Genomic DNA, 27,313 nt, shown 5'->3' on the forward strand with positions numbered 1-27,313 from the left:
TCTCATTACAAAGCTTCTTATGGAAAACTCCAGTAAAAAAGAACAGTTGGAAGAAGTGAAAGTCACAGAAGAAAGATATAAACCCACACACTACGTAATCAAAACGAATAGACAAGGAGCCTGAGGAGAGGCAGCCTGCGTTGGGAGGGGCTCCAGGCGTCTAATAAGGTAAGAGCCTTTCCCTATAACTCCATGCCGACAAATAGAAAGCTCAAATCCAATATGTGAGAACTAAATGTTCATTAATCACAAAAGCAAGAGGACTAAGCAAGTCCAGTTAAAAGACAGTTCATCAGACTAGAATGGAAAAGGTACCTATGCAGCTCAGGATGAGTGAGGGATATCTAGAACACAAAGCTCCAGAAAGATCTAGAGAAGACACCCCAGGTAAACACCAAGCAGAAGAGCCATGGCTGCTGCATTCATATTGGACACAGGCCTGAGCCAAAACACAACTCACGAAAGAACATCAGTCACCATAACAGTAAAACGCAAAGGGGTGTCGGGGGGGGGGGGAGGGGAGGAAGAGAAAGAAGACAGTCCCAAATATCTACGCACAGAGTAAGACAGTCTCAAAGTAAAGAGCAAAAGTGACCGAACAGGGAAAACAGATGCAGCCACACTCACAGGAGTCAACTTTAACCAATGAACGGGCCAAGGAGACAACCCCACCACAAATGAGAAGATCTGAACACAATAGCCAGCTTGATCCAATGAGCACATACAAAACATGCCAGCAAATAATTGCACAATGCCCACTCTCTTTAAGGACACAAGGAACAGACAGCCATGAAAACTAACCCCACACACGTCCAGAGCAAGTCTAAAAACTCTGAAAGTACCAACCTCTCACACCACAATGCAGTTTGGAGGCGGAAGGCAGGGAAGACCATGAACACTTCCATCTGAGGGTAAGAAATGCACTTCGAAGTCCAGCATCAGAGAGGAAATCAGTGGGAATTAAAAATCTTCAAAGTGGGGAATGACAAATGCTACAGAGTCAATTGGGAAATCCAGATGAAGTGGTTCTTAGAGGGAAATGTATTTACTTCCAGAAGGCGTCCCAATAAAGAGGTTAGAGATATCAGAATATACCCAAAAGCACAGGAGGGAACCATGATGAAGGTAAGAACATGAAGTAAACAAAAAGCAAACAAGTCTGGTGGGTGTTTGTTTTAAACAAGCCATGAAGCAGACAAGCTAAGTGATGGAGAACTAGCTAAACAACGCAGCAGGAAGCAGGAAGGCAGGTGACCATGTGCAGCCACCGGCCAGACCCTGACTGGGATGAAACACTAGGCCCCACAGGTCTTTCCATAGTGGAGCAGGAGACGAGACAGAAGCTTACTCAAACAGAAAGACGACAATCACTGATGGAAAAGAGAGGGGAGTTTATAAAATCAATAAACATATATTATACATTCATATCAGTCAGGATTCAATCAGAGACACAGGTACATATTAAATAGGCACTATATATTAAGAGATTTATTGCAAGGTATTGGCTTTCAGGATTGTGAGGGCTACCGAGGCAAGTCTGAAAGCAACCTGGGGCAGCACTTGGGCTCTGCAAGTCTCAAGGCCTCATCACAGACAGAACCGGGCCGCCCACATCACCAAGGATGATCACCTTACTCACATCACTTACTTACTCACTGACTGTACCGCAGGTCCTAGACAGTGCAGAAGACAAGAAAAGGGAAGAGAAGGTATACAGAATGGAAACGACCAAGTGAAACTGTCTTTATTCACACTGGACATAAACATCTATGCAGAAAATTCTATGGAATCTATTTTTTTAAAAAACTACTACAATGAGTTTAGGAGCCAGCCTGGTGGCGCAGCGGTTAAGTTCGCACGTTATGCTTCTCGGTGGCCCGGGGTTCGCCAGTTTGGATCCCGGGTGCGGACATGGCACCGCTTGGCAAAAGCCATGCTGTGGCAGGCATTCCACGTATAAAGTAGAGGAAGATGGGCATGGATGTTAGCTCAGGGCCAGTCTTCCTCAGCAAAAAGAGGAGGACTGGCAGTAGTTAGCTCAGGGCTAACCTTCCTCAAAAAAAAAAAATACAATGAGTTTAGCAAAGTTGCAAGATAAGTCACTATTTTTAAAAAATCAAATTGTATTTCTATACACTACCAACAAACAATAGGAAATAATTTTTTTTAAAAAAATACAATTACAATGGTATCCCCAAAATGAATTACTTAGGGATAAATAAAATTTGTGTAAGGCCTCACTAAACAAACTTGATTCTATATTGATGGTGATTCTCTCCAAATTGATCTATAGATGCAAAACAACCTCAATCAAAATTCCAGCTGACCCTTTTTTGTACTAATTGATGAGTTGATTCTGAAATGCATATGGAAATGAAAAAGGACCTAGTACAGCCTAAACAATGTTGAAAAAGAACAAAGTACGAACACATACACTATCTGATTTCAAGACTTGCTCTATCCTACAGTGATCAAGACGGTGTGATGCTGCATGAGGACGACCCACAGACACACTCAACTCATTTTTCACGAAGGTAAAACCACTGAATGGAAACAGTGATCTTGTTCACAAGTGGTGCTGGGATAAGTGCATATCCTTTTGCCCAAAAAAATGGACCTTTAACTTTATACAAAAATTATGTCAAAATGGACAACAGAACTGAATATAAGAGCTAAAACTACATAACTTCTAGAAGAAAACATGAAGAAACATCTTTGTGATGCTAGGTTAGACAAAGATTTCTTAAGACACAAAAAGCATGAAGTTTCTAAGAAAAAAATTGTTAGCTTGGACTTTACCAAAATAAAAATTTGTGCTCTTCAAAAGATACTGTTGGGGCTGGCCCTGTGGCCGAGTGGTTAAGTTTGCGAACTCTGCGGCAGGCGGCCCAGTGTTTCGTTAGTTCGAATCCTGGGCGCGGACATGACACTGCTCATCAAACCACACTGAGGCGGCATCCCACATGCCACAACTAGGACCCACAACGAAGAATATACAACTATGTACCATCAGGAGTTTGGGGAGAAAAAGGAAAAAAAAATAAAATCTTTAAAAAAAAAAAAAAGACACTGTTAAGAAAATAAAAAGACAAGCCACAGACTGGGAGAAAATATCTGACTAACATAAATCTGGTAATTGATTCTCTAAAGTACAGAATATATAAAGAACACTCAGTAAGACAACTCAATTTTTAAAAATGGACAAAAAAGACAGATATGAAGGAAGAGATACTTCACCAAACAAGATACAGAGATGACCCAAAAGGCGGGCAGGGGTACAGAAAAAGATAACCAACCTCATTTGTCATCAGAGAAGAGGAATTAAACCCACAATGGAATACCACCAGAGAACCACCAGAACGGCCACAGCTAAAAAGACTGACAATAGCGAAGGACGGTGAGGATGGAGCAAGTGGGACAGGAAGCTGGAGAGCCACTTTGGAAAACAGTTTGGCAGGTTCTTTAAAAGTTAAACATTCTCTACCATATGACCCAGAAATCCCAGTCCTAGTTATTTACCAAAGAGAAAGTAAAACATATAGCCACACAGAGTTTTGTATGCAACTATTCATAGCAGCTTTATTCATAATAGTTAAAAATTGGAAAATATGCAAATATCTACAATTGTCAATTGGAAAAACACATGAATTACGTATCCAGTGGAATGGCATGCTGAGTGAAAGAAACCAGTCACAAAAGACTTCACATTGCATGACTCTACTCATATTAAGTTCTAGAAAAAGAAAACCTATAATGACCCAAGCACATCAGTGGTTTCCTGGGTCCAAGGGATAGGAGGAGGATTTTGACTGAAAAGGAGTCTTTTTGGGATATGGAGATATTCTATGTCACGACTGTGGTAGTGGGACATGACTGTACTGATTCTGTTAAAACATATCACATTGTACACTTAGAACTGTTGAATTTCATTGTATTTAAAGTAAACCTCAGTAAAGCTGAGAAAGAGAGGGCAGGAGAGGATGTAGAGACAAAGATATGACCATCACCACTGCAGAGGGAAGCAAAGAAATGAGGTGGCAGCTAGCAGTAAAGTAGGGTTGGATTTCTTCTGTAAAGAGGACAAGGGCAGCATGTTTGCAGGCTGATGAGAGCATCTCACACTCACCCCCCCACAAAAGCACGCCTGGTGGAGGGGGCAATGGGGGATGCTCCTGGAAGCTGTGTCGTTCAGGGAGTTGGGAATGGTGGCATCCAGTGTCCTGCGGGGCAGCAGCGTCAGCAGGAGTGGATAGAGGGTGGCTTCGGTACCCAGCAGACAGCAGAGCCCGCAGGCACACTGGGAGGAGCACAGAGCTTCTCTAGAGTCAAAGTGCCAGCAATTCCAATGGCTGCCTCAGGGGATGGGGCAAGAAACTGCTGCAGAGCAGGAAGGAGGCCAACTTGTCCTGCAAACCTGCATTACGCCCCAGGGGAAATAACCAATTCTCCCAAGTTGACACATGCAGTCACACTTAAAGAGGACCATATCAAACTTTTCAAATGAAACACTTGATACAATCTCTTTAACATGTCTGCAAGTTAAATTATGGACATCTGGGTTCTTTCTATGTTTTTGCCATTACAAACAATGCTGCCACCGGTGTTCCCGACCTGTCTCCACAGGCACACATGCATGGGTTTCTCTGTGGAACCACACAGTGTAAGATTCCATGATGTGACATGTCCAGAACAGGCAAATCCATACAGACAGAAAGTAGACAAGTGGTCCGCTTAGGGTTGGGGGGAAATGAGGAAGGAGGATGAAAGGGGGTGGGTTTCTCTCTCAGGTGATGAGAATGTTCTAAAATTAACTCTAGTGATGGATGCGCATGTATCTGAATAGACCAAAGACCACTTTAAATGGGTGAAGTGCAGTGTGTGCAGATTATATCTCAATAAAGCTGCTATTTTCTTTAAAAAGCATGAAACAAAGTTCGTTAGGGATGGACTACAGGACAAATACTAGGATTTGTCCAAGGGACTGAGCCTCATGACAGCCTTGTGCACATGTGCCCCAGACCAAGCTCGGAGGCTAGGCATGCAGGCCCAGAGTGGCCTTCTCCCACTACTCTCTGGCAGACAGCACACCTCAGCGTGGCCCCTGGATAACGTGCGCCCAAGACCCCAGTGACTTGTTATCTGTGCTGGTCAGTGGGCAGCAGAGCACTTGCTGGGCACAGAGGAGCACGCAGAGGAGCACACACTGTTATTCGAGCTGCTCGGCAAAGACAGCACAGGAGAAAACGTTGCCATCATTCTGGGCGGCTCTCATGCGAACAGTGAGGCCTGTGGTCAGGGCTGCGTTCCGCTGACCCAGCCTATCCAGACTACATGCTGCAGCTGACCAGCCCAGAGTACAGCTCTGGCCACTCCTCAGCACAAAAGTGTCCCATGCTGGTCCTTGTCCACCAAATGACCCAACCTGGCATTAAGAACCCCCATCGACGTAGCTTCCGCCTGCCTCTGGGAATGTCTGCAGCTCAGCCATGCAGGTTTACTGAGCACGTCTCGTCCCTGCTGCAAGCTGCACACGTTCTGTGCACGGTTCTGCAGGACAGAGCTGAACTGGCACGGACCCCCAGGCCTCTTCCACTCGCTGCTTCTTCCACTCAGTGGTGTGTTTAAGCAGAGGAGACCATTACAACAAAATTATTTTTAAAGTCATGAGTTTGAGGAAAGGGTATGGAATAGTTAAACCTTAAATATTTAAATACTAACTTTACTGGGTCTACTTACTACATTCTAACACTAATGTAAAATTACAGCACAAGAAAAAGTAAACTGGGAGCTTTCACCTGTCTCTACAGCATCTCAAAGGGTGAGTAAGAAAGACTGGCAGGAAGATTCATCACAAATGAACACCAGTCTCAGGGAACTGGTCACACATTTACGTAACATAACGTTTCTGAGGACCAGCCACACAGCAGACAGCACCAGCCCTTCAGCACTGAGACACCAGAAATCAAGACCCAGCCTTTGCAGCCAAGCATGTGCTACCTGGGCCACAGGACATCAGACCACAGGGAAGAGCTGGGGCAGCGAAGACCCCCTGCAGGCTGTGCGCCCTGGTCTTTGACGGCTGATAGGTCGCACCCAGGGGCACACTGCCCCAAAGCACTCCGACCAGGGAGCTATGAGTCAAGACATTCCCACTCCTGCCCCACCCTCGGGGTGTACTAGCCATGCCATTTCACTGATTTTAAAGAATACACTGCAAGGGTGGCTGACAAACACACCCTTGCTCATTCAAGTCTTCTCCAGCAGGCATCTTCACAAATTAATTTTACATGTAACGAAGTCTGCACTGAGCCAAAAAAAAAGTTTTCGTTGAAGCACAGTATCTCTCTCTCTAGAATTTGCAAAGCCTCCTTTTTCTCCTCACTCTGAATTTAAAAACAGAAAACTCTAAGAAATGACTTAATGACAAGTCGCCAAACATAAAGTGCTTAAGACAATCAATGTTTCAGCAAATGGAATCTTCTGAGCAGCACTTACTATGGAAAGCCAGCCAGCCTCCTGCACCAGCAACCCCACCCCAGGTAAAAGGCCAGAACCCTCACAGGTCGGACGGAGAGCAAGGTGTACCCAGGCAGCCCTCTGCTCCTCCTGGATGGAGACCTGCCGCAAGGCTGCAGGGATCTGAGGTCTGACTCGTCTGCTGGGCATTCTATCATCAAAGGATGGTGAGGACGATGTGACAAGCTCCCATCTCCTAGTTCCTCTAGGAAAGAAAAGCCCTAAAGGTGGGAGGGGAGCAGGGGTACAGACTCTCAGAGCCCCGAGGGGGGTTCACAGAGGGATGCGCTGAAGACTCACTAGAATGCAAGAAGAAAATATTGGAACAACATGCTTTGTTTTCACCTAAAATACCAGAAAAAATCTGACACAGTCTTCGTCGGAGTTGCCGCGGTTTCCTGCTTCAACAGTGCTTCAACGGAACCCGGCGCTCGCTCCCCGCCCCGGCCGGCCACTGAGTCAGCCCTCCTTCACCTCCTCACAGCGCCGCCCGGCGGCCGCCGCCTTCTCCTCTCCTCAGCCGTCCGCCATGACGACCGCGTTCCCCTCACAGGTGCGCCAGAACTACCACCAGGACTCAGAGGCCGCCGTCAACCGTCAGATCAGCCTGGACCTCCACGCCTCCTATGTGTACCTGTCCATGTCTTTCTATTTTGATCGCGATGATGTGGCTTTGAAGAACTTCGCCAAATATTTTCTTCACCAATCTCATGAGGAGAGGGAACATGCTGAGAAACTGATGAAGCTGCAGAACCAACGAGGCGGCTGGATCTTCCTTCAGGACATCAAGAAACCAGACCACGATGACTGGGAGAATGGGCTGAAGGCAATGGAGTGTGCATTACACTTGGGAAAAAATGCGAATGAGTCACTATTGGAACTGCACAAACTGGCCACTGACAAAAATGACCCCCACTTGTGTGACTTCCTCAAGACTCATTACCTGAATGAGCAGGAGAAAGCCATCAAAGAATTGGGTGACCACGTAACCAACCTGCGCAGGATGGGGGCCCCTGAATCTGGCATGGCAGAGTATCTCTTTGACAAGCACACCCTGGGAGACTGTGACGAGAGCTAAGTCTCAGGCCAGCTTCCCCCAGCCACCGGGTGACTTCCCTGATCCACCGAGGCAGTGCATGCATGTTGGGGTTACCTTTACCTTTTCTATAAGTTGTACCAAAATATCTACTTAAGTTCTTGGATTTGTACCATTCCTTCAAATAAAGTAATTTGGTACCCCCCCCAAAAAAAACTCAGAAAAAATCAAAACGATGCCAGCTCTTCCCAGGTAAACGGGCATGGGCTGTGCGTGGAGCTGCGCATGACCTCCAAGCCGGTGCCGGGTCTTAAGGAGGAGTGAGGGGCAGCAGACCCCACCTGCTCCCAGCTTACTCTCAGCCAAAACCACAAAAGGGAGGCGCCAACATGCCCTGTGCTAGGATGAGCTTTCCTCAGCCGGACTGTCTGCCTAAAAGACTTAATCAAGGTTAACCAGAATTCAGTCAAAATTATCAGGTGTGGTGAACTTCCCCTCGGTATAAGGTGTATGCTCTACTTCTGAAAATTACCTTTCCCAGCTATGACACGAAGCATCAAAATAAACTCAGAAGCAGACCTGCAAATCACAGGATCATCAGTGTTAAAGCAAGGTATTTTAAAAACAAAGTTTTTGTTCCATTAATAAACAAAGTAAAAAGCAAAGACGCTTATTTTTACTTCATCTTGGGCTAAGCAGACATGCAAGGGGTGGGTAGTTTCTTCACCAGCCGGGGCACGCAATCATCTGTCCACAGTGAGCGACTGTGCTCCAACACGTGGCATGCGGAACTATGAAATAACCATGAAATAAGTGGACGGAGGCATGACTGTTCTCATCCTACAGCTAGGAGACCAGGGCTCAGAGACATGACCTGACTTTCCCAAGATCTTAAGAAATGGAACCTGGAGAAAACCTGAAGGCCTCTGCCTTTAATTCCTGCCTAAATCCTCCAAACCCAGGAGAGCTAGTGTTGTTAGTGAGGACCTGCCTGAGTGCTGGGCCAGAGCAGGCCTACAGAAGAGAGAGAAGAAATGCATCAGCAGGTCCAGGCCAAGAGCCAGCCCCAAAGTCAGACAGATCCCCACCCAGTGGAGGGATGGCAGCTGTGTAAGCGCACGTGATGAGCCTAAACAATTCAAGGCCGCCTCACACTACTACTGTAAAGAGCAAATAAATGATTGTGAAAGTATTTTGAAAACCTTACCATGAACTGTTGCTTTTCACTAACAAAGCGCAGTAATTTTTCTCAAATTTCTGATTCTTATTTTAAAAATATAACATTTATAGATTTCAGACAAAGAACAAACTATTTCAGGTTTTAAAAAATTATTTGTTACTGATTCTCAACAAGTCCAAAGGAGACATTTTTTGTCACAGGAGTAAAGTGGAAAGTTCCAGAGATGAACATGACAGGCTTCTCCAGGCCATCATTGACTGAACGGAGGGAAACTGGGTGTCAGTGCCTTGTGCTTAGAAGAGGAAAGAGGCTGAGGGAGCTGGAAGAGGCAGAACGAGGTCCAGCAGCCAGAAGGCATTAAGGAGAGTGTTCCAATGAGACACTGCTGGTTCAAATGCCAGCTCTGTAAAGAAGGTACTGGTGCAATTTTGGGGATCTCCCCCCAAAGGACAGTGCAAGTGCAAGTAATAAGCAGCAACAAAAGCCTGTGTGTCATCTCCCAGGCCCTACAGTCATCATCTCCACAGGCCCAGGATTCCTGCCACTGGTGGGTCAGCTCCCAGGCCAACTCCGATTGTCCTGGAGGGCTGGCAGGCTGCTCTGTCAGGACAGCAGGTCCCAACGCTAACAGTTCAACATCCAGCTCTGACATCTTTTATTCTAAAAATTTACCAGAAAATAACCAGAGGGCAGAGGTAGGAAGGAGGATGAGTTTGCAGGAGGGACAACGGAGACAGACAGTGGGAGGGAAGACACTGGGAGAAGAGGCTCTGACAGGTTCACATGTGCACCTCCAAAAGGCATGATGGGTGGCATGAATAAACTTCCTTTAAACACACCGGTATTCACCTTCAATCCATGGATCTGGTGAACGTGTCGCCATGCTGTGAAGGAAAGACTGTGCTGACCATGTGTCTTGACTGGCTACAGGAACCTGCCGGTGGCCATGGGCACCTCACAGGGGACCAAGTAACAGGTAAGAGTGTGGAGAAACTGGAACCCTTGTGTGCTGCCATCAAGAATGTAAAATGAGGGGCCAGCCCACTGGCCAAGTGGTTAAGGTCACATGCTCCACTGCAGCGGCCCAGGGTTTCGCAGGTTCGGATCCTGGGCACGGACATGGCACCGCTCGTCAGGCCACGTTGAGGCGGCTTCCCACATGCCACAACTAGAAGGACCTGCAACTAAGATACACAACTATGTACGGGGGGGGGGGGGGGGGCGGAGGGGGGGAGGCACAGTTTGGGGAGATAAAGCAGAAAAAAAAAGGATTGGCAAAAATTGTTAGCTCAGGTGCCGTTCTTTAAGAAACAGAAAAAAAAAAAGATTGGCCACAGTTGTTAGTTCAGGTGCCAATCTTAAAAAAAAAAAAAAAAAAGAATGTAAAATGATGCAGCCACTGTGGAAAACAATATGGCAGTTCCTCAAAAAACTAAATATAGAATTACCATCTGATCCAGCAATTCCACTTCTGGGTACACACCCAAAAGAATTGAAAGCAAGGTCTCAAAGAGATATCTGCATTCCCGTGTTTAGCAGCATTATTCACAATGGCCAAGACATGGAAGCAACCCAAGGGTCCATCAACAGATGAACGGATAAACAAAATGTGGTATATGCATACAATGGAATATTATTCAACCATAAAAAGGAAGGAAATTCTGACCCATACTACAACATGGATAAACTTTGATGACATTATGCTAAGTGAAATAAGCTAGTCACAAAAAGACAAATACTGTTTGATTCCACTTATATCAAGTATTCAGAGTAGTCAAGTTCATAGAGAGACAACAGTAGATGGGATGACAATGGGGCATTTGTAATCACTGGCCATCACAGGCCATTCTAGCCAGGCCTCCTTCCTCTCTGTCTTCCTCCTCCTTTCCCTCCCACAGGATGGCCCTCTCCCAGCCTGGCCTCCTCTCTACCTGGTCAGAGCAGGAGCAGACAGGCCAAGAGAAGACCTTTTGCACCCATGCCCCAGGCACTTTGGTCTCTGGTCCTCACCAAGGTGACCCCTGCAGGAAGCCAAGAAGAGGCTGTGCCAGTCACAGAGTAGACCTGCAGAGCCCTCGCTGGCATTCAGGAGTGCAAAGCAGCAATGCCCGGGCAACTACGGTCAGCCCCTTCTGGACTAGCTCTGGGGAGTGCCCGAGGCCAACTCTAAGTAGCAGAGCTGTTTCTGCCTGTGGTGGTCATGCAGGAGCAGGTGTCTTTGTGGGGATGTGGGAGGTCAGCTTCTCGGCTGGGAGGCTGCAGGTGAGCACCCCGTCAGAGGGCAGAGCAAGGAGCAAGTGGGAGCCAGCGGAACTCGAAGAGGGGGCCCTACGGAGGCACCACCAGGAATCGCCACCCTCCCTCAGTGAGGCCAGGACTTCCGCGGCTGCAGGCTGATGCCAGGACCCCTCTCCTGGTCGCCCCAGAAGCCCACAGGAGGGGTGGGAGAGCTGGCTGCTCCATTTGGGACCACCTTTCTTCTCTTTTCTTTTGTAAGGAACATTGGAGGGGCCAGCTCCGTGGCTGAGTGGTTAAGTTCGCGCACTCCGCTGCAACAGCCCAGGGTTTGGATCCTGGGCGCAGACATGGCACCGCTCGTCAGGCCACGTTGAGGCGGCGTCCTACATGCCACAACTAGAATGACCTGCAACTAAGATATACAACTATGTACGGGGGGGTTTGGGGAAATAAAGCAGGAAAAAAAAAAAGCAGATTGGCACCTGAGCTAACAACTGTTGCCAATCTTAAAAAAAAAAAAAAAAAAAAGAACATTGGAGTGAACAGAATGAAAAATGTTAAGTACTTGAAGACACAAATCAGGCACAATTACTATGCTCAATTTCTGAAATAATCTTTAAAAATGGTCCTGTGACTATGTCCTTTTCTGTTTATGAATCCACCTTGTCTCACAATCGTGGGTCCTGGAGGGCAGAGGAGGTGTGTTCCCTCTAGGCCACACCACCCAGCTACTATGTGTCTCTCCCCAAGCACCACCAAGAACAGCCACACCTACAGCCTTGGGCCCTAGGAATACTGACTCCCTTGCTGGTTTAACTATGGAGAAACTGAGGCCCCCAGATGAAACTTTTAACCTGAAACCTTTGTTACAGGTCAAAGGTGTGACTACTACTAACAACCAGGGCTGCAACGTGCACCCCAGGGGCCTTGATAAACACCCCCTGTGCAGGGCAGACGCTGGGAACAGCCTGGACTCAGGCCTTGGGGCAGCCGGGTGAGCTCTTCCTCTCTGTCAGGCACATCACAGCTGCACATCCCCAAGACTTCCAAGTTTGTAAGTGTGCGGAGCTTAGCAACAGCGCAAGGAGCAATGCAGACCAATGCCTTTTGTATTTGCATTTGTGTTTAAATACTGGTACCAAATTACACTCTGCTTTAGTCACCAGGCATCTGAGAATGACCTCTGTAAGACCTTCCCCTTAATGGTCGTATGGGCCTTACTCAGAGGTCCTGTTCAAACTCAAATAGGTGTTCAGAAAAATAAAGAACACAAAAAAACCAAAACACTTGAGCTTCTGAAGATAATGCTCTCACCAGCAGGAAATCTAGACATATATTCTCTAAACTGCCTTCTCTTAAGAAGAGAGCTGGCAGGTTCCAGTGGCTTTCGTGCTGGGAGGCTGGGCTAGGAGGCCAGCCCCAAGGCTCCAAGGATGGCTTTCTACATACTGCACTCTTGCTCCTCGCACTTCCTCAAAAGCTGCATCTCACAAGGTTATGCTCTAAAGTCAAGGAAGGTGAAAAAGAAATGAAGGCCTTAGACAATGGAGAACCAACGAACCCAACAACAAAATGTTCTTCATAAATCGAGAGGGTTCAGTTAGTCTGGACCGGTGCCACCTGCAGCCAACTTCAGAGACGACTCAAAAGCTCCAGATGTGGTGTCCTGCACCTGAGCCAGGGTGCTTGTAACAAATACAAGAAAGATGCATGAAGCAAGGCATGTGACAGTCATTCTCCTCATGCTTAAAGTTACAGATTTAGCCTTGGTGTTTTGTTTTTTGTTTGTTGTGGGTTTTTTGTTTAAGATTGTGGAAGATTATTCATAGCCATTTTAATTTCTGCTAGTAAAAAAAGAACTAGTTCAATAAAAATATAGATGCCCTTAAATCTGTTCTGTTATGTCTCACAAACTACTTTTCCAAAATACTACAAAGGGATCAAATACAACACACAAGGAAACACTGGTAACTTCAGGAGCAACTGCCCATGCTTGTTGTGTGCGGACTTCACAGGTGAGAGAAAGAAGAGAGCATCACTCCTTCCATTTGTGAAGCAGCATCTGAATGGTTATCAACCAGTTCACGAAGGAGAAGGAACTGGCAAGCAACCATTACAAGATCCGAGTTCTTCACTGAGAGCAAACGTCTTCTACATCCACGTTGCCAGTTACTCACTGAGCAAAGTGTGCCTCTGCTTCACACGTTAGCTTTCCAAAGTCCTTACACATCACTGCCACTGTCCTCACCTACAGAACTGCTCCTGAAAACACGATCTGGAAAACAGGATCACAGACGTGCCCCTGCCCTCCATACACCGTCGGTGCCTCCACAAAACAAATGCTACATGCAGAGGGGTCAAGAATCCTCTTTTTATTTTTAGTGAAGACCAAGTAAGATTCCCATGGAAGCCATTTTCCATACAACTGAATACAATTCAACTGCCGTGAACACCTGGGCACAGCTTCCCCAGGAGGCAAGAAGCTGGCTTCCTGGGACCCAGCAGAGACCCCTAGCCTGCACCTGGCTTCTTGTGCTGCTCCCGCCTCCTCTTTTTGGTCCAGCAGCCTTGACTGTTGTAGCAAATCCTACACTCTGACCTTTGGCTGCCAGCCAGAACTGTTATTAATGGCACAAAGGCTTCTCATTTCAGCCTCTTCTATGTCGGCAAAGGCTGTTGTCTGGCTCTCTCCTGCTCCACACTGAACCTGCAGCTGGTATGTAATTTCATAGAAGGCACCTTCATCCATCTTCATGTCCTGTGGTATGAGATGTTTACATTTTGGTCTTCGCTACATTCTAGTGGTACAGAAAGAAGGGGGGTAGCACGCACCACATTCTTGTGTAAAAGCTACAAAACCCGAAAAACAAAGTGTCATAGATACCAAAATTAGCATTACATATTTTAATCAGCTGATAAACACACCCGTGATGAATGGTATTTAAGATATGTGTGATGAAATCCTGAAGAAGTATACACCTTAAAATCTTAAAATATTTAAAAGATTAAAGGCCCCCCGACCCATTTTTGTTACCTGCATTAGCCAAAGTCAGTGCTTTCAAGAATTACCATCCCCTCTGAATACAGTGGCAATGCAGCATCAGTGCCAGGAAAGATGGCCCAATAGGTACAGCTTCCCTCAAGACAAAATCAACCACACAGAGCCTGGACTATCTGTCAGCAACATTCAGCTGCCTTATCCATCATGCAGGGGCTCCCTTTTCACACACATTGTGTGTATTATGAGACTACGGAGAGAAGAGGGAAAGATTTAGATCCACCAAATACTCCTGTTAGTGCCCACAAGAAGGATCTAAGTTGTAAAATATCAGGTCAGTCACAGCATGAACCTCTCAGCTGTACAGGTAAGGTTTGCCCATCTCAACACAGTCAAAGGTACCTCTACCAGAGCAGCCTCATATCTGGACTCCGGCCATGCGGCGTGGGCTCATGGAGTCATGGAGAGCATCCTCAAAGCTCTCGTCCAGCTCGCACCCAGAACAGAACCGCTTTCAGTCTCCACAGCACAGAGTGGATTATTCCAAGCCTGGGCCCCTGCCTGTACTGCTACAGCATGCCCCACTTCCCTGTGAAGGCCCCTATCCCAACCCCCCCCCACCACCACCTCCCTCAGGCCTTGCCATTCTTCCTCAAAGTCTGAAACCCTGCTCCAGAAAAGCGGAGAGCCCGCCACAGTTATCCTGAATCATCATCTCAACACTCTCTGCAGGAAACCCTGCAGAATCGCCATTCCTGCCCTCCAGGAGGCCTGCCTGGGGCAGCAGAGCTCTCCCCGGGCAAAGTTGTTCCAGTGAGGGATTAGGCGGACGCGCTGGGGAGTTACCACCTGCACTTCTCTGAGTGTCAGCAAAATCCCCAAAGCAGCATGAGCTGCTCATTCAGGCCCAGTGACCATCTTTGTCAATTCAACTCTGAAACGAAGGGTTTGATTCTGCTTATTTATGTTCCAGAGTCACATCACGAAAATATTAACAAGTGTTGCCTACTTTGGTTGTAATAAAATCTGAACTAGTCAATACAGTATCAGGGGAAATGCCCCAGACCGAGAAGGCTCAGTTGGGCAGGACTGAGGGCAGTGTGCACCTCCCTATTTAGAACCAAATCTAAAACGTGCAGTTACAAAATGAAGTAGATAACACACAAGCCTGAATGAAACATCATAAATACTCGATAAATGGAACCTAAATCCAAGTTGGGAAAATACATCTATCAATATTTATTAAAAACATATAATACTTCTAGGTGAAAGAATTTAGTCAGAAATATGTAAATTTTCATTCTGATCTTTTTCATTTGCTCTATAATGTGAAGTATTCTCTAAATTCACCCTGTAATTTGACAACGCATACCAATGTGCTACTTATGCTTAAATGCCAGGCAAGGATTAAGACTGAGTCTTGCAAAGTTTTGAAATCTCTACAGGAAAAAACCTAGGTAGTTCACAATTCTGTGTCCAGAATTTAGGGAAATCAACTCAAATTTTCTTCTCATACAATTAAATTCTGGTGCAATCTCTGTACCAAGCCTAGCTCACTACTCACACACACACACGCATCCTGTGTAGACTGGATAAAGGCCACAAGATCCCCAACTCCTCCTACGGAGCAGGGAGCCTCTTTCCCCAGCATCTGGACACCAGAGGCCCTCGTGGAACGCTCCTGCACCCACATGGGGAAGCTGTGGCCAGACCAGGAGATGAAAGTCTCGGCCAATATACCAGCTTACTGTCACCTCATGGGTGACCCCAAGCATGACCAGAAGAAAAACCACCCAGGCAACATAAGAATTATGAGAAACAACTAAACATTGTTTAAAGACATTAAGTTTGGGGAGGGTTTTGTTACACAGCAATCAACTGATATACATCTCATTCAGGATAAGATCTACTTTGAAATATGGAGAGCATGTATAAGATGCTACTTAAACACACATTTAACTCGAATACAACAATGCCATTAGATCTAATTTTCTTCCCAATATCCCCCTCCTCCTTTCTGCCCTTAAAATGGCACCGAGAGTAGCAGTCAGATCCTAAAGCATCCTCGTGTTCCCTGTGAGACTGCCAACGGTACTCAAAATGACACAATCCTGTCTTGGCTCCTTGATGGGAAAGCCTCTATCAGCACCTCCTGCCACTCTCATCACACTGCTTCCTCGTTATCCTCAAAATGCTGGGCAGCAGATGCCCAGGGGAAAAGCGTTACCAAATGCTGAAGACTTGTGAAACCCTTTTGTATGAATCAAAATGAACAAATACTACATTAATTCTCAAATTTCAGAGTGGAAGTCACATTCAAAAATCCTTCCCAAAATTGGATGCTGTGAAACTTCTTTTAATAAGTAGCAAGTCTGGAAGCCAAAACAATCAAGATCTAATAAAATGGTCTCAAAAGTGTCAAGCATCTCCTTTCACTATCCACTTTCTCATCACAGACGCTGTTTGCAGTCCTTTCTAAGACGCTGTTAATTCAATTCTTCAAACAGCCCTACCAGGGACGACAATTTTGTTGGCTGGTTGGAGAGCTGAATTCTAGACATGGCTGAAAGAGCTGGCAGGAGGGGAAGTTCCAGAGCAAACAACTGGTTTTTAGAGAAAAGATGTGTAAATGAAACTTCAGAAACCTCAGATCCCATCTGATAACAACACATACTTGTGAACCCCAGGACCTCTTATCACGTATACCAAATACTTGGACCCTAATGCTGGAGCACATACAAGCTTGTAAAAATCTATACATTTTTTAATATATGATAAATAAATATATATTTCTCCAATATCACTTGCTTAATATTTCCATCATAACTCAGTAGGTTCATGAAAGACCCTTGCAGAGTTCTGATGTCAAACAGCATAAAGCTGAATTATTTATAGGGAAAAATGCAAAACACACAATACACAACCATCCTTCAGTTCAGAAGAATGGGAACATCTGAGCATGGCCAGGTGTGTACTGCAGAGCATCCTGCACAGGTGGAGTGAGCCCCACAGGGGAGGGGCCTCTGCTGCGCCCCTCAGGCAGGGCAGGGTATCTCGACTGCACTGGAGAGACACTTTGCAATAGAGTAGCTACAGGACTTTTTGAAACTGGATTTCAAAAAGGTTCCGAGCTCTCCCATCTCATGCGTGCCTTAACAGTCGAGAAGCAGGTGTGCTCACTGGAGAAAGGGAAGAGCAGTGAGCCAGCGGTGCAGGGCACTTGCACAATAACTCCTGCTTAGTGTCCAGAGACATGTAAGGAAGGCACTGAGGGGAGTTCTCAACAGAAACCTGTCTTCATGAGAAATTGGCTTCAACTTGCCTAGAACCAGCAGACTCCTGTTAAAGACTGCAGCCTCGCCTAACCCAACTCCTTCCCTACATCTGCCACAGCGGTGCTGCAGTATGCTGAAGTCAGAGGCACATCTGTGACCTAAATGGGACAGAAGCCACAAAGCAACTCCCTGGAGCAGGCTCGGCAGTGCTCACCAGGCCGTGGTTCCAGGAGGCTGACCCCTGGAAAGGGCCAGACAGCAAATCCTTTAGTCTTTGCAGGCCTTGTTGTTGTGAATAACCTTTAAAAATGTCAAAACCACCCTTAGCAAACTGGTCATACAAATACAAGCAACAGAATGCCAGCCCACGGCCTGTGGCCAAACAAGTGCGTGCGCAAGGACAGTGAAATCACACAGGCCTGTGAATGTCTCCAAGCTTGCTGTCTAACACCTGACACAACTCCGAGTGCCCAAGTGCATGTGGGGTCAACATTCTCGTGAAGTGGAGTAGTGCTTGTGGGCGACGGCTCTGGCTACCTGCTGATGCCTGAGCCAGCCAGCCAGGCAACTGCCTGGGCCCCTCCTCTGCAGGGTAAGCCTGGAGCTGCTCGCTTCCACTTCCATATGGGCAAAGGAACCCAAGGAAACCAGGCGTGGCTTCAGCTTTCAAACAACCTGCAAGTGAATGTGCAGCTGCCCATAGCAACCCACAGTGCTCTCTCAGGGAGCCCTTCAGCCCAGTTCCTCTGACTGGCCCCTCCTGGACAGTGCCTCCCCAGCCTGAGGAGTTCACTTGCTTCCAGAGGCCTCCAGAAATCCTCCATGGAACAAAACCTTCTCCGTCAAGGAGGCCCCCAAGCAACTCCAGGTGGCAAGAGCTGCAATGTGCTCACAGCCTTGGGTCAAGTTCTACACCCGACATCCTGAGTACCACCAGTGACCACGCATATGCGTGCTGCTGCCGCCCCTCGCCCCTCCCCAGCGGCCACCCTCTGGAAGGCAGAGGCTCTGTCCTGCATGGCCATGGGTGGGTGCCACCACCACCAGGCCTCAAGATAAGTACGTGGGAAAGGAGTCTATGCTTAGAAATGCTTCCTAGACACACATCATACACCACTGTTCACTCCGTATTCTGGATTAAATCCAGTCATATTTGAAGGAAAAGACATAAAACAGTGATTCAAAGCAAGAGAGCCCTTTTAAATTCCCTCTTTTTTTCTTAATTAAATACAAAAGGAAATGGATTTCGTTGTGTTGGTCTTCGTATTATTCATTTGTTACCGCTGCACCTATTCAGGACCCGGCAGGCAGCTCCAATTTAAATATCTACTCCATAGAAGCTGGACTTGCAGTAACTACTCCCAGTATCTGAAGAGGCTACGTTTACATGGTTTCTAGTTTTGTTCACAGTGCCTACACTGTTCAGCGGTTTGAACAATAAGTCCTAAATCAAACCAGCCTCCAACATACTCTGTCCAAATCTGCCTTTTCCAGGCTCTTCTGTGCAGCACTTTCTCTTGCTCTAAAGGACAATACATGACAATGAAAGACCACAGAACAAGGGATGGTAGGACAGTCACAGAAGGTTCTCCTGGCCTTCCTGAGGTAAGTGGACGGTGTGCAGGAATGTAGGCTTTCCATCCAGATGGGGGCCCCAGAGCAGAGAGGAATGCCCAGCAGGGAGTCCATTCTTCTTCCCACAGGTCCTGAGCCACCCCAGGATAGACTCTCACTGTTCAACTCAACCCCGAAGCCTCTTCTAGAACAGGCACGACCCACAAGATCAAAGCACAAGTACCCCAAATTCAGCAGGTTCCCCCAAAAGAGAACATAAAATTCTCTCATCTCCAAAGGGTTGAATCAAAACAGAGAGCAGAGTAGCAATTCCACTCCTGGGTATGGGCCCAAGAGAAACAAAAATACACACCCACACAAAACATGTATGCTAATATTCACAGCCACACTACTCACAATCACCAAAAAGAGGAAACAATTCAGATGTCCATCAACTGGATGGAGATGGGTAAACACAACATGGTCCATCGACACAAGAGAATACGGTTCAGACATAAAAAGGAGTGAAGCACTGACACAAGCTACAGTGTGGCGGAACCTCGAAAATATGATACTTGGTACAAGATGCCAGACACAGAAGGTCCCACAGTGTGTGATTCCACTTACATAAAATGTCCAGAACAGCAAAATCCACAGGGACAGAAAGTAGATTAGTAGTTGCAGGTTATAACAGGATAATCCTCGTGGTGATGCAACTGTTTTAGTGTCTTGACTGTGGTGCTGAATACAGGAAGCTACACCTGTGAGAAAGTGCACAGCAGTAAACACGCACACAACTCAGTAAAAGCACAAGCGTGCAATCACTAAGATCAGAGGGTTTCACCATGCTGATATCCCATCCCAGTGTGATACTGCTCATAGTTTTGCAAAATGTTACCACTGGAGAAACTAAGTGCAGTGTACAAGGCTCTCTCTGTATTGCTTCTTACAACAGCGTGTGAATCTACCCCAATCTCAAGAAAACCAACACACATACATACACACACACCAGGTGGGGCCAGCCCATCTCAACACCCCCAGCTGAGGGCTGCAGCTCTGAGAGGCGGGGGCCTGTCCCCCAGCATGGCCTGGGCAGAGCCCATGCTCACATGACCACATAGCACACCTTTCCTAGACTCCAGTCCCATGAAAGCAGGGCAAGAGATGAGCCCTTTGAAGCAGATATGGTGAAAAGGGCTTGGTGGTCAACAGATTAAAATCAGTAAAACCAGCTTCTCTTTCTGTCCAAGAATTCTTGCAGGTACTAGAATAGGCACGGGTTTCTTCTCAGGACTCAGCACGCTCAGGCTGAGAGGACCTCATGTTCTGAGGCAGCCAGTATACGTCTCCATAGCAGCTCTGAGGAAGTGTAACCTGGGCGTGAGGACACACGTGGAGAAGTTCCCAGAAGGGGCTATAAGCCACAGCGTAGCCCAGAAGTCCCATCTGACAGTCTGATTCCCTCTGATCTATGGTCACTCTGTGGGGCGGTGGCTCCAGTGCACCCCAGCCCAGGGAGTGATGTCGAGTCCCTGCACAGCCCGGCCAATCTCTCTCCAGGGCCACCTTTGTCCCCACCCTGGAGCCCCAGCAACATCCTCTGCCCAGAGTGGATTCTGCAGACCTCCTGAAACCTCCCACTCCACCATGCCAGGAAAAATGGTAAAAGGCTCCTGCAACCTGACACACATGAGCCGTGGAGCCAGTTCCTCCAACAAAGGGCAGAGAAGATCAGGAGGCAGTTTCTACCTTCAGCACAATTCCTATTTCTACTACTAATGAAACTGAACCCACTGAAGCCCAGAGGTCACCCAGCTGAGTGTGGCAGCAGAGGCCCCCTTGACTCACCCGACCTCATGTCCTTCCACTGCTGGACGCAAATGTGAAAGTGAGATGTAATCAAGGACACCATCATTTCAAGTAAGGTTTCCAGGATTTTGGTTAAAGAGACTGCCAAGCATGGTAGCAACGTCGCCATGCGCCTACAACAGCCCCCGGACCCACTCCTGTTTACCCCATAGCTCTGCACACCACGAGAAGAGCCAAGTGAGAACTCTCTGCTGCCGACTGCCCCTATAGGCCTCTGACTACACGGCTCAGCTCCAGGCTTCAGTCTCCCTATTCAAGGAAAATTTGTTTGGTAGTGAGATTATTGGCCGCCCTATCTCATGACAAATGAGACTTACTGAGAATTGAAAACTGCCATGGAAGAATACAACACATGTCCTTGAGCTTTTACAATGTACCAGGAAGAGTACCAGGCATATCTCACCTTAGGGCACTTCACAGAAACTGCGTTTTTTATAAATTGAAGAATTGTGGCAACCCTGCATTAAGTCTATCAGCGCGATTTTTCTAATAGCATTTGCTCACTTCGTAACTCTGTGTCATATTTTGGTAATTCTTGCAATATTTCACTTTTTCATTATTATTCTATCTATTATGGTGATCTGTGATCAGTGATTTTTTTTTTTGAGGAAGACTGACCCTGAGCTAACATCCGTGCCCATCTTACCCTACTTTATATGTGGGATGCCTGCCACAGCATGGCGTGCCAAGCAGTGCCATGTCTGCACCCGGGATCCGAACCGGCGAACCCTGGGCCGCCGAAGCGGAACATGTGCACTTAACCGCTGCACCACCGGGCCGGCCCCTGATCAGTGATCTTTGACGTTACTATTCTAATTGTTTTGGGGTGCCACAAATTGTGCCATATAAGACAGTGAACTTAATCGTTAAATGCCAAGCATGTTCACACTGCTCCACCAACCAGTCATTCCCCCATTTCTCTCCCTCTCCCTGGAGCTCCCAGTTCCCTGAGACACAACAATATTGAAATTAGGTCAATTAATAACTCTACAATAGCCTCTAAGTGCTCAAGTGAAAGGAATGGTCTCACATCTCTCACTTTAAATCAAAAGCTAGAAATGATTCAGCTTAGTGAGGAAGGCATGTCAAAAGTCGAGATGGGCCAAAAGCTAGGCCTCTTGTGCCAAACAGTTACTCAAGTTGTGAATGCAAAGGAAAAGTTCTTGAAGGAAATTGTAAGTGCTACTCCAGTGAAGACACAAATGATAAGAAAGTGAAAGAGCCTTATTGCTGATATGGAGAAAGTTTTAGTGGTCTGGATAGAAGATCAAACCAACCACAACATTCCCTTAAACCAAAGCATAGTCCAGAGCAAAGCCCTAACTCTCTTCAGTCCTATGAAGGCTGTGAGAGGGGAAGAAGCTGCAGAAGAAAAGTCTGAAGCTAGCCGAGGTTGGTTCACGAGGTTTAAAGAAAAAGGTCATCTCCATAACATAAAAGTGCAAGGCGAAGCAGCAAGTGCCGATGTGGAAGCTGCAGCAAGTTCTCCAGAAGATCAGCTAAGATAACTCATGAAGGCGGCTGCACTAAACAACAGAGTTTCAACACAGGGGAAACAGTCTTATAATGGAAGAAGACGTCATCTAGGACTTTCACAGGTAGAGAGGAGAAGTCACTGCCTGGCTTCAAAACTTCAAAGGACAGGCTGATTCTGGGTGAGGGGCTAATGTTGATGCCAATGCTCATTTACCATTCTGAAAATCCTGGAGCCCTTAAGACTTATGCTAAGCCTACTCTGCCTGTGCTCTACAAATAGAACAACACAGCCTGGATGACAGCAGATCTGTTTACAAAATGGTTTACTGAATATTTTAAGCCCACTGTTGAGACTCATTGCTTAGAAAAAAAGATTCCTTTCAAAATATTACTGTCCATTGACATTGCACTTGGTCACCGAAGAGCTCCGCTGGAGGTGCACAACGAGATTAATGTTGTTCTCATGCTGCTAACACAACAGCCATTCTACAAAACATGGATCAAGGAGTAATTTCAACTTTTAAGTCTTATTATTTAAGAAATATATTTTGTAAGGCTATAGATTCCATAGATAGTGATTTCTTGATGGATCTGGGCAAAGTAAATTGAAAACCTTCTGGAAAGGATTCACCATTCTAGATGCAAAATATCAACATTAACAGGAGTTTGGAAGAATTTGATTCTAACCCTACGGATGACTTTGAGGGTCCCAGACTTCAGTGTAGGAAGTAACTGCAGATGTGGTGGAAACAGCAAGAAAACTAGAATGAGCAGTGGAGCCTGAAGATGTGACTCAGCTGCAACCTCACGATCAAACTTGAACAGATGAGGAGTCGCTTCCCACAGACGAACAAAGAAAGTGCTTTCTTGAAATGGAATCTACTCCTGGTGAAGACGCTGTGAAAACTGTGGAAAGGACAACAGAGGATTTAGAATATTACATGAACTTCGTTGAGAAAGCAGCAGAGGGGTTTGAGAGGATTGACTCCAATTCCAAAAGAAGTTCTACTGTGGGTAAAACGCTATCAACAGTGTCGCATGCCACAGAGAAATCGTTCGTGAAAGGAAGAGTGAATTGAGGCAAACTTCATTGTTGTCTTATTTTAAGAAAATGCCACAGTCACCCCAACCTTCAGCAACCACCACCCTGATCAGGCAGCCGCCATCAACATCAAGGGAAGACCCTCCACTAGCAAAAAGATCACAACTCGTTGAAGGCTCAGGTGATGGTTAGCATTTTTAGCAATAAAGTATTTTTTAATTACGGTATGTTCTTTGTTTTTTTAGACATAATGCTATTGCACTTTAATAGACTACAGTATAGTAAAAACATAACTATTATATGCACGGGAAACCAAAACCGTGTGTGACTTGCTTTGTTTCGACATTTGCTTTATTGTGGTGGTCTGAAATGGAACCCACAATATCCCCAAGGTAGGACTGTACCAGGAACACAGATTTACTTTCATTTCCACCCAAAACTCTTTCACAAATACTCACTTAAGAAAGGCATATGTCACCAAAAGGCAGGTTGAACATGACACCAAACTGAGCTATTCCCAAGAAAGAGAAGAAATACAGTATACAAGAAACAAATTAACACTGCCACTGTCAATTTCACAGTCTGGTATAGCTGAAATCCAGCCCACCGCCAAGAGATGTGGGATGTAGGATGCTGTGCACCCAAGCAAGCCCCATAGGTGGAACCAACCAATGACAGAGCACACGGGTTCCCTCGAAGTCAGTGCACACTGTCTACAACAGCAGAACTTCTCTCTGGTGGCCAGGAAGCGGGGGGGGGGGGGGGGGGGGGGGGGGCAGTACACAACTGAAACCTGGTTCCCCACCAAGAAGGAACTCTCCAGGATGAGCAAGCAGCACAAACTATACCCACGGCACCCCAAGACTGAATTACTAACAGTTCGCATCACGACGCATAAAGAGGAGAGGGCAGGGCTTGCAGTGCACCAGGAGGACCAGCACCGTTCCAGCAGCCTTGTTAGGTCCATGGCTCCACCCCAGATGGGCATCTGTGATGTTCACACACAGAGCTCCTCCACAGAAACCAGAGTCATGTCAACTGCAGGTGTGCCAAGAGGAAAAGGAAGTGCATCCGACAGCTAGTGTGAGAGTCCACTGGCATTCCCATATCCTACAAACCGGTTAGCCAGTCCATTACACAATGCCAACAGCTGGTTTATTGAAAACCATTCTTTAAAAAAAAATCCTACCAGAGTTCTAAAGGTGGAACCAGAGGGGTGGAAGAGCACAAAGGCGGGAGTGAGCATCTGCACTGAACCCAGGGGTCCTCTCCACTGATTCCTACTATGAACTGAAGGCCCCACAAAGACTACTGATACTTGACTCTCACCCAAATAAGAGATTTTAAAAACTCAGTTCTATGAAAAATTGCCACTAGAGTTTACACTCTTAGGAGGAAAAGAACAAATAAACACATAGCAAGATACAGTGTAATACGCGAAGTCTAAGAAAAAAGCCACACACACTATCCTTTATGAAGAGGATGAGGAAGCCGCCCTCAACCACGGTGCCACCTGCACACCATCCTCCAACCTCCTTCGAGAGGATATGGGACCTGCTGTGGAGCACCCACTGTGTCCACCTGCAGCGAGGTGGTCAGCTCGTCTTTGAGGGACAGAGTCAGAGACAGGTTCACAGGTGCCAGCTGCCTAAACCAGCCACTGCTGAAAGAACAAAGGCAAAGAATTTTTCAAAGTATCTTCAGTAGAGATACTACTGAAGTATGTGCAGGTAAAATGATATGATGCTTGATATCTACTTTAAAATACTAAAATTAAACAATTTAAAAAGACAGACAACAAAGACACAAACAAGCAGGGGGGAGCAGACATGACAGGCAAAACGCTGGTGACTACTGGAAGGGGGCGCACAGTGCACTGTCTCTCAGATCCTGTGAGTGTTTGGAAACACTCCTCCTAGAAGGTAAACACACACTGTAACTTCACCTGTGAGATCAGAAAGCTGCCATGTCTCGGGGGCTCAGTGAAAGTCACTACCTGACACTCACCATCCCCACTCAGTCTGCTATTACTGTTCATCGGTCCCTAGAAGTTTTCCTGAATGACCCCCAGGTTGTGCATCATTCATATAATGACTGCCATGCAGGCTCGTCTGTGTGCTCACACAGACACACACTCTGCCTTCCCCCATTATTACCACCGTAAATACCTGTCCTTCTGTTTCAGATCCTTGGAGCGAGGATACAGAGCTGCTAGATAGTGACCCTAGGAGAGCAATGGGAGAAATGGAAAAGGCCTTCAAAACCATCCAGTCTAAAACAAAAGAGTTAAGTTACTTTCCCATGATCCTAAACCTAGTTAATGGTTGAACTTGAACAAAAAAGCCATTATTTCCAAGATCATACCAAAATAAGTAGTAGAGCTGTGGGTTAAAAGGCAGTACCCATCACATCATCACTGAACCTGGGGCTGGTGGACCCTCAGGTTAAACGTTGCGCGTCATGGTGGGGCTGGAGGCACCTGCTGCAGTTGTACATTCTGGTACCTAAAAAGGTGAGCACACTAGGGACACCTGCACCTGCCATGGGGGCGTACCACCACGGCCAAGGCCACACATCCTCCTCCCCAGCCCTGGACTGCCCCTGCCCACCTCCAGGACCTGATACTGGTCTCAACCCCAGGCGCTCAAGGGCAAAGACACAAACAGCAGAGGAGGACTCCCTGACAGCCTTTTCCTCTGACCAGGAGGAAAACAACCTGCAGGTACAGGAAAATCAATTCCAAAGTCCACACATCTGACTTGGCAGAGTGCGAGAGACAGCAAATGGCACAGTAAGCTGTGCTACCAGCCTGTCACAGGGCTAATGTGCGCAGGCCTCCTGAACCACAAGAAAAGTCAACTTCTAGAGAATGGATTTTTAGAGACAGGACAGTAAATGCAGCTCACAACACTGCCAGAAACCAACCACGTTAGGAAGAAAGTAACTAGCACGTGACTACCAACATCTGAAGTTAGCATTCTCACGAGACACTTTACTTACCAAAATCAAAACATTGTGCAACTCACTCTCATACTCAACCAAAATGCACGGGCAGGCTGTGGGAACACAACCCCCCGTTTGGAGCATATACACTCCCTCAACCTACCCTTGCTCCTTTTACAGCCACGAGATTGGCATCATCAGTATAATTACTTATGATGAAAACTGTTGATTCTATTTGTTTGAGAAAACTAAGTCCATGAGACACAGAGATGCGGGCTTGAGTTTCATCAGGTGGTACCCCTGGACAGGGTCACGAGGCCCGGGTCCCAGCCCGGGGGACCATCTAGACCAGTCGGCTTCTGGAGGACGGCACTGGGGCCGAAAGAACTCTAGGAACTGGAGCAGCTCTGCAGGCCCCTGTTCTCCCTCCTGTGGCAAAAAGGCTGAACAAGTACATGAGGAGTCCAAACACAGGGTCTCAAGACAAAGGGAGCCCAGCACAAGCTCTACTGCTGTCAATGCCCACACACGCCTGTCCACTCAGACCCAGCACGCACACCAAAGGTGACAGACCTTGCTTCCCGGAAGAACTCTGTGCAAGCACTTGTAACACTTTCCCGCCTAGAAGGTGGTTTTTGGAGCCAATCCGCAAAACCCCTGCCTACTTTTAGCCTCAGCTCTCCTTGCCTCGCCCACGAGGAGGGTGGCATACTCTGCTCCTCCTGCGTTTCTACTTCCAAGTCTCTGTTCCGTGCCCAGCAGGGTCTCGCCTCAACCTGCGCTTCAAGACTCAAACTCAGTCTAAGTCTTGCTTCGAGCATAAAAAGTCCCCAGTGGTGCCTCTTACTTCTTCTCCATCTCCCCCAATCCTCTATTCCTCTCTGGAAATCTCTTTCCTCTGAACTTCTATTAACCATGTATACTATTAGACTACTTATTTAGATACTTATATTGCTGATAGTTTATCTCTCATTTCACCAACTAATCTGTGAACTGTGAGAACCTGAGGCCATAAAAACTACTTAACACAGCACTGAATACCCAGCAAGTGCTCAAAGCTAGCTGATGATTGATGGGTATAAACAAGTCCTAGATGCTGCTCCTCGTTCACGGCACTCAATCCTTAACACTTAGGAACAAAGTTAGGCTGGTAAGAGCTGGTTTTTACCTACACTTCCACAAAGTT

The 27,313-nt window shown here is 46.8% G+C and overlaps 1 protein-coding gene and 1 pseudogene across 24 annotated transcripts in view; one reads left to right on the plus strand and one right to left on the minus strand.

Annotated features, from left to right (window-relative positions):
• Nucleotides 1-27,313, minus strand: part of ANKRD11 (ankyrin repeat domain containing 11) — a 213,727-nt gene that overhangs the window by 68,291 nt on the left and 118,123 nt on the right. For 3 of the 24 annotated variants that reach the window (XM_070614002.1, XM_070614014.1, XM_070614003.1), the window contains exon 3: nucleotides 19,425-19,558. The exons of the other annotated variants lie outside the window; for them this stretch is intronic. The gene's annotated coding sequence lies outside the window, so the exon portion shown is untranslated. The remainder of the gene's footprint in view (nucleotides 1-19,424; nucleotides 19,559-27,313) is intronic. 24 annotated transcript variants of the gene reach the window in all.
• Nucleotides 3,559-7,755, plus strand: LOC103564456 (ferritin heavy chain pseudogene; annotated as a pseudogene).

Source organism: Equus przewalskii, chromosome 3 (assembly GCF_037783145.1).
Source record: "Equus przewalskii isolate Varuska chromosome 3, EquPr2, whole genome shotgun sequence".
Lineage (NCBI taxonomy): Eukaryota > Metazoa > Chordata > Mammalia > Perissodactyla > Equidae > Equus > Equus przewalskii.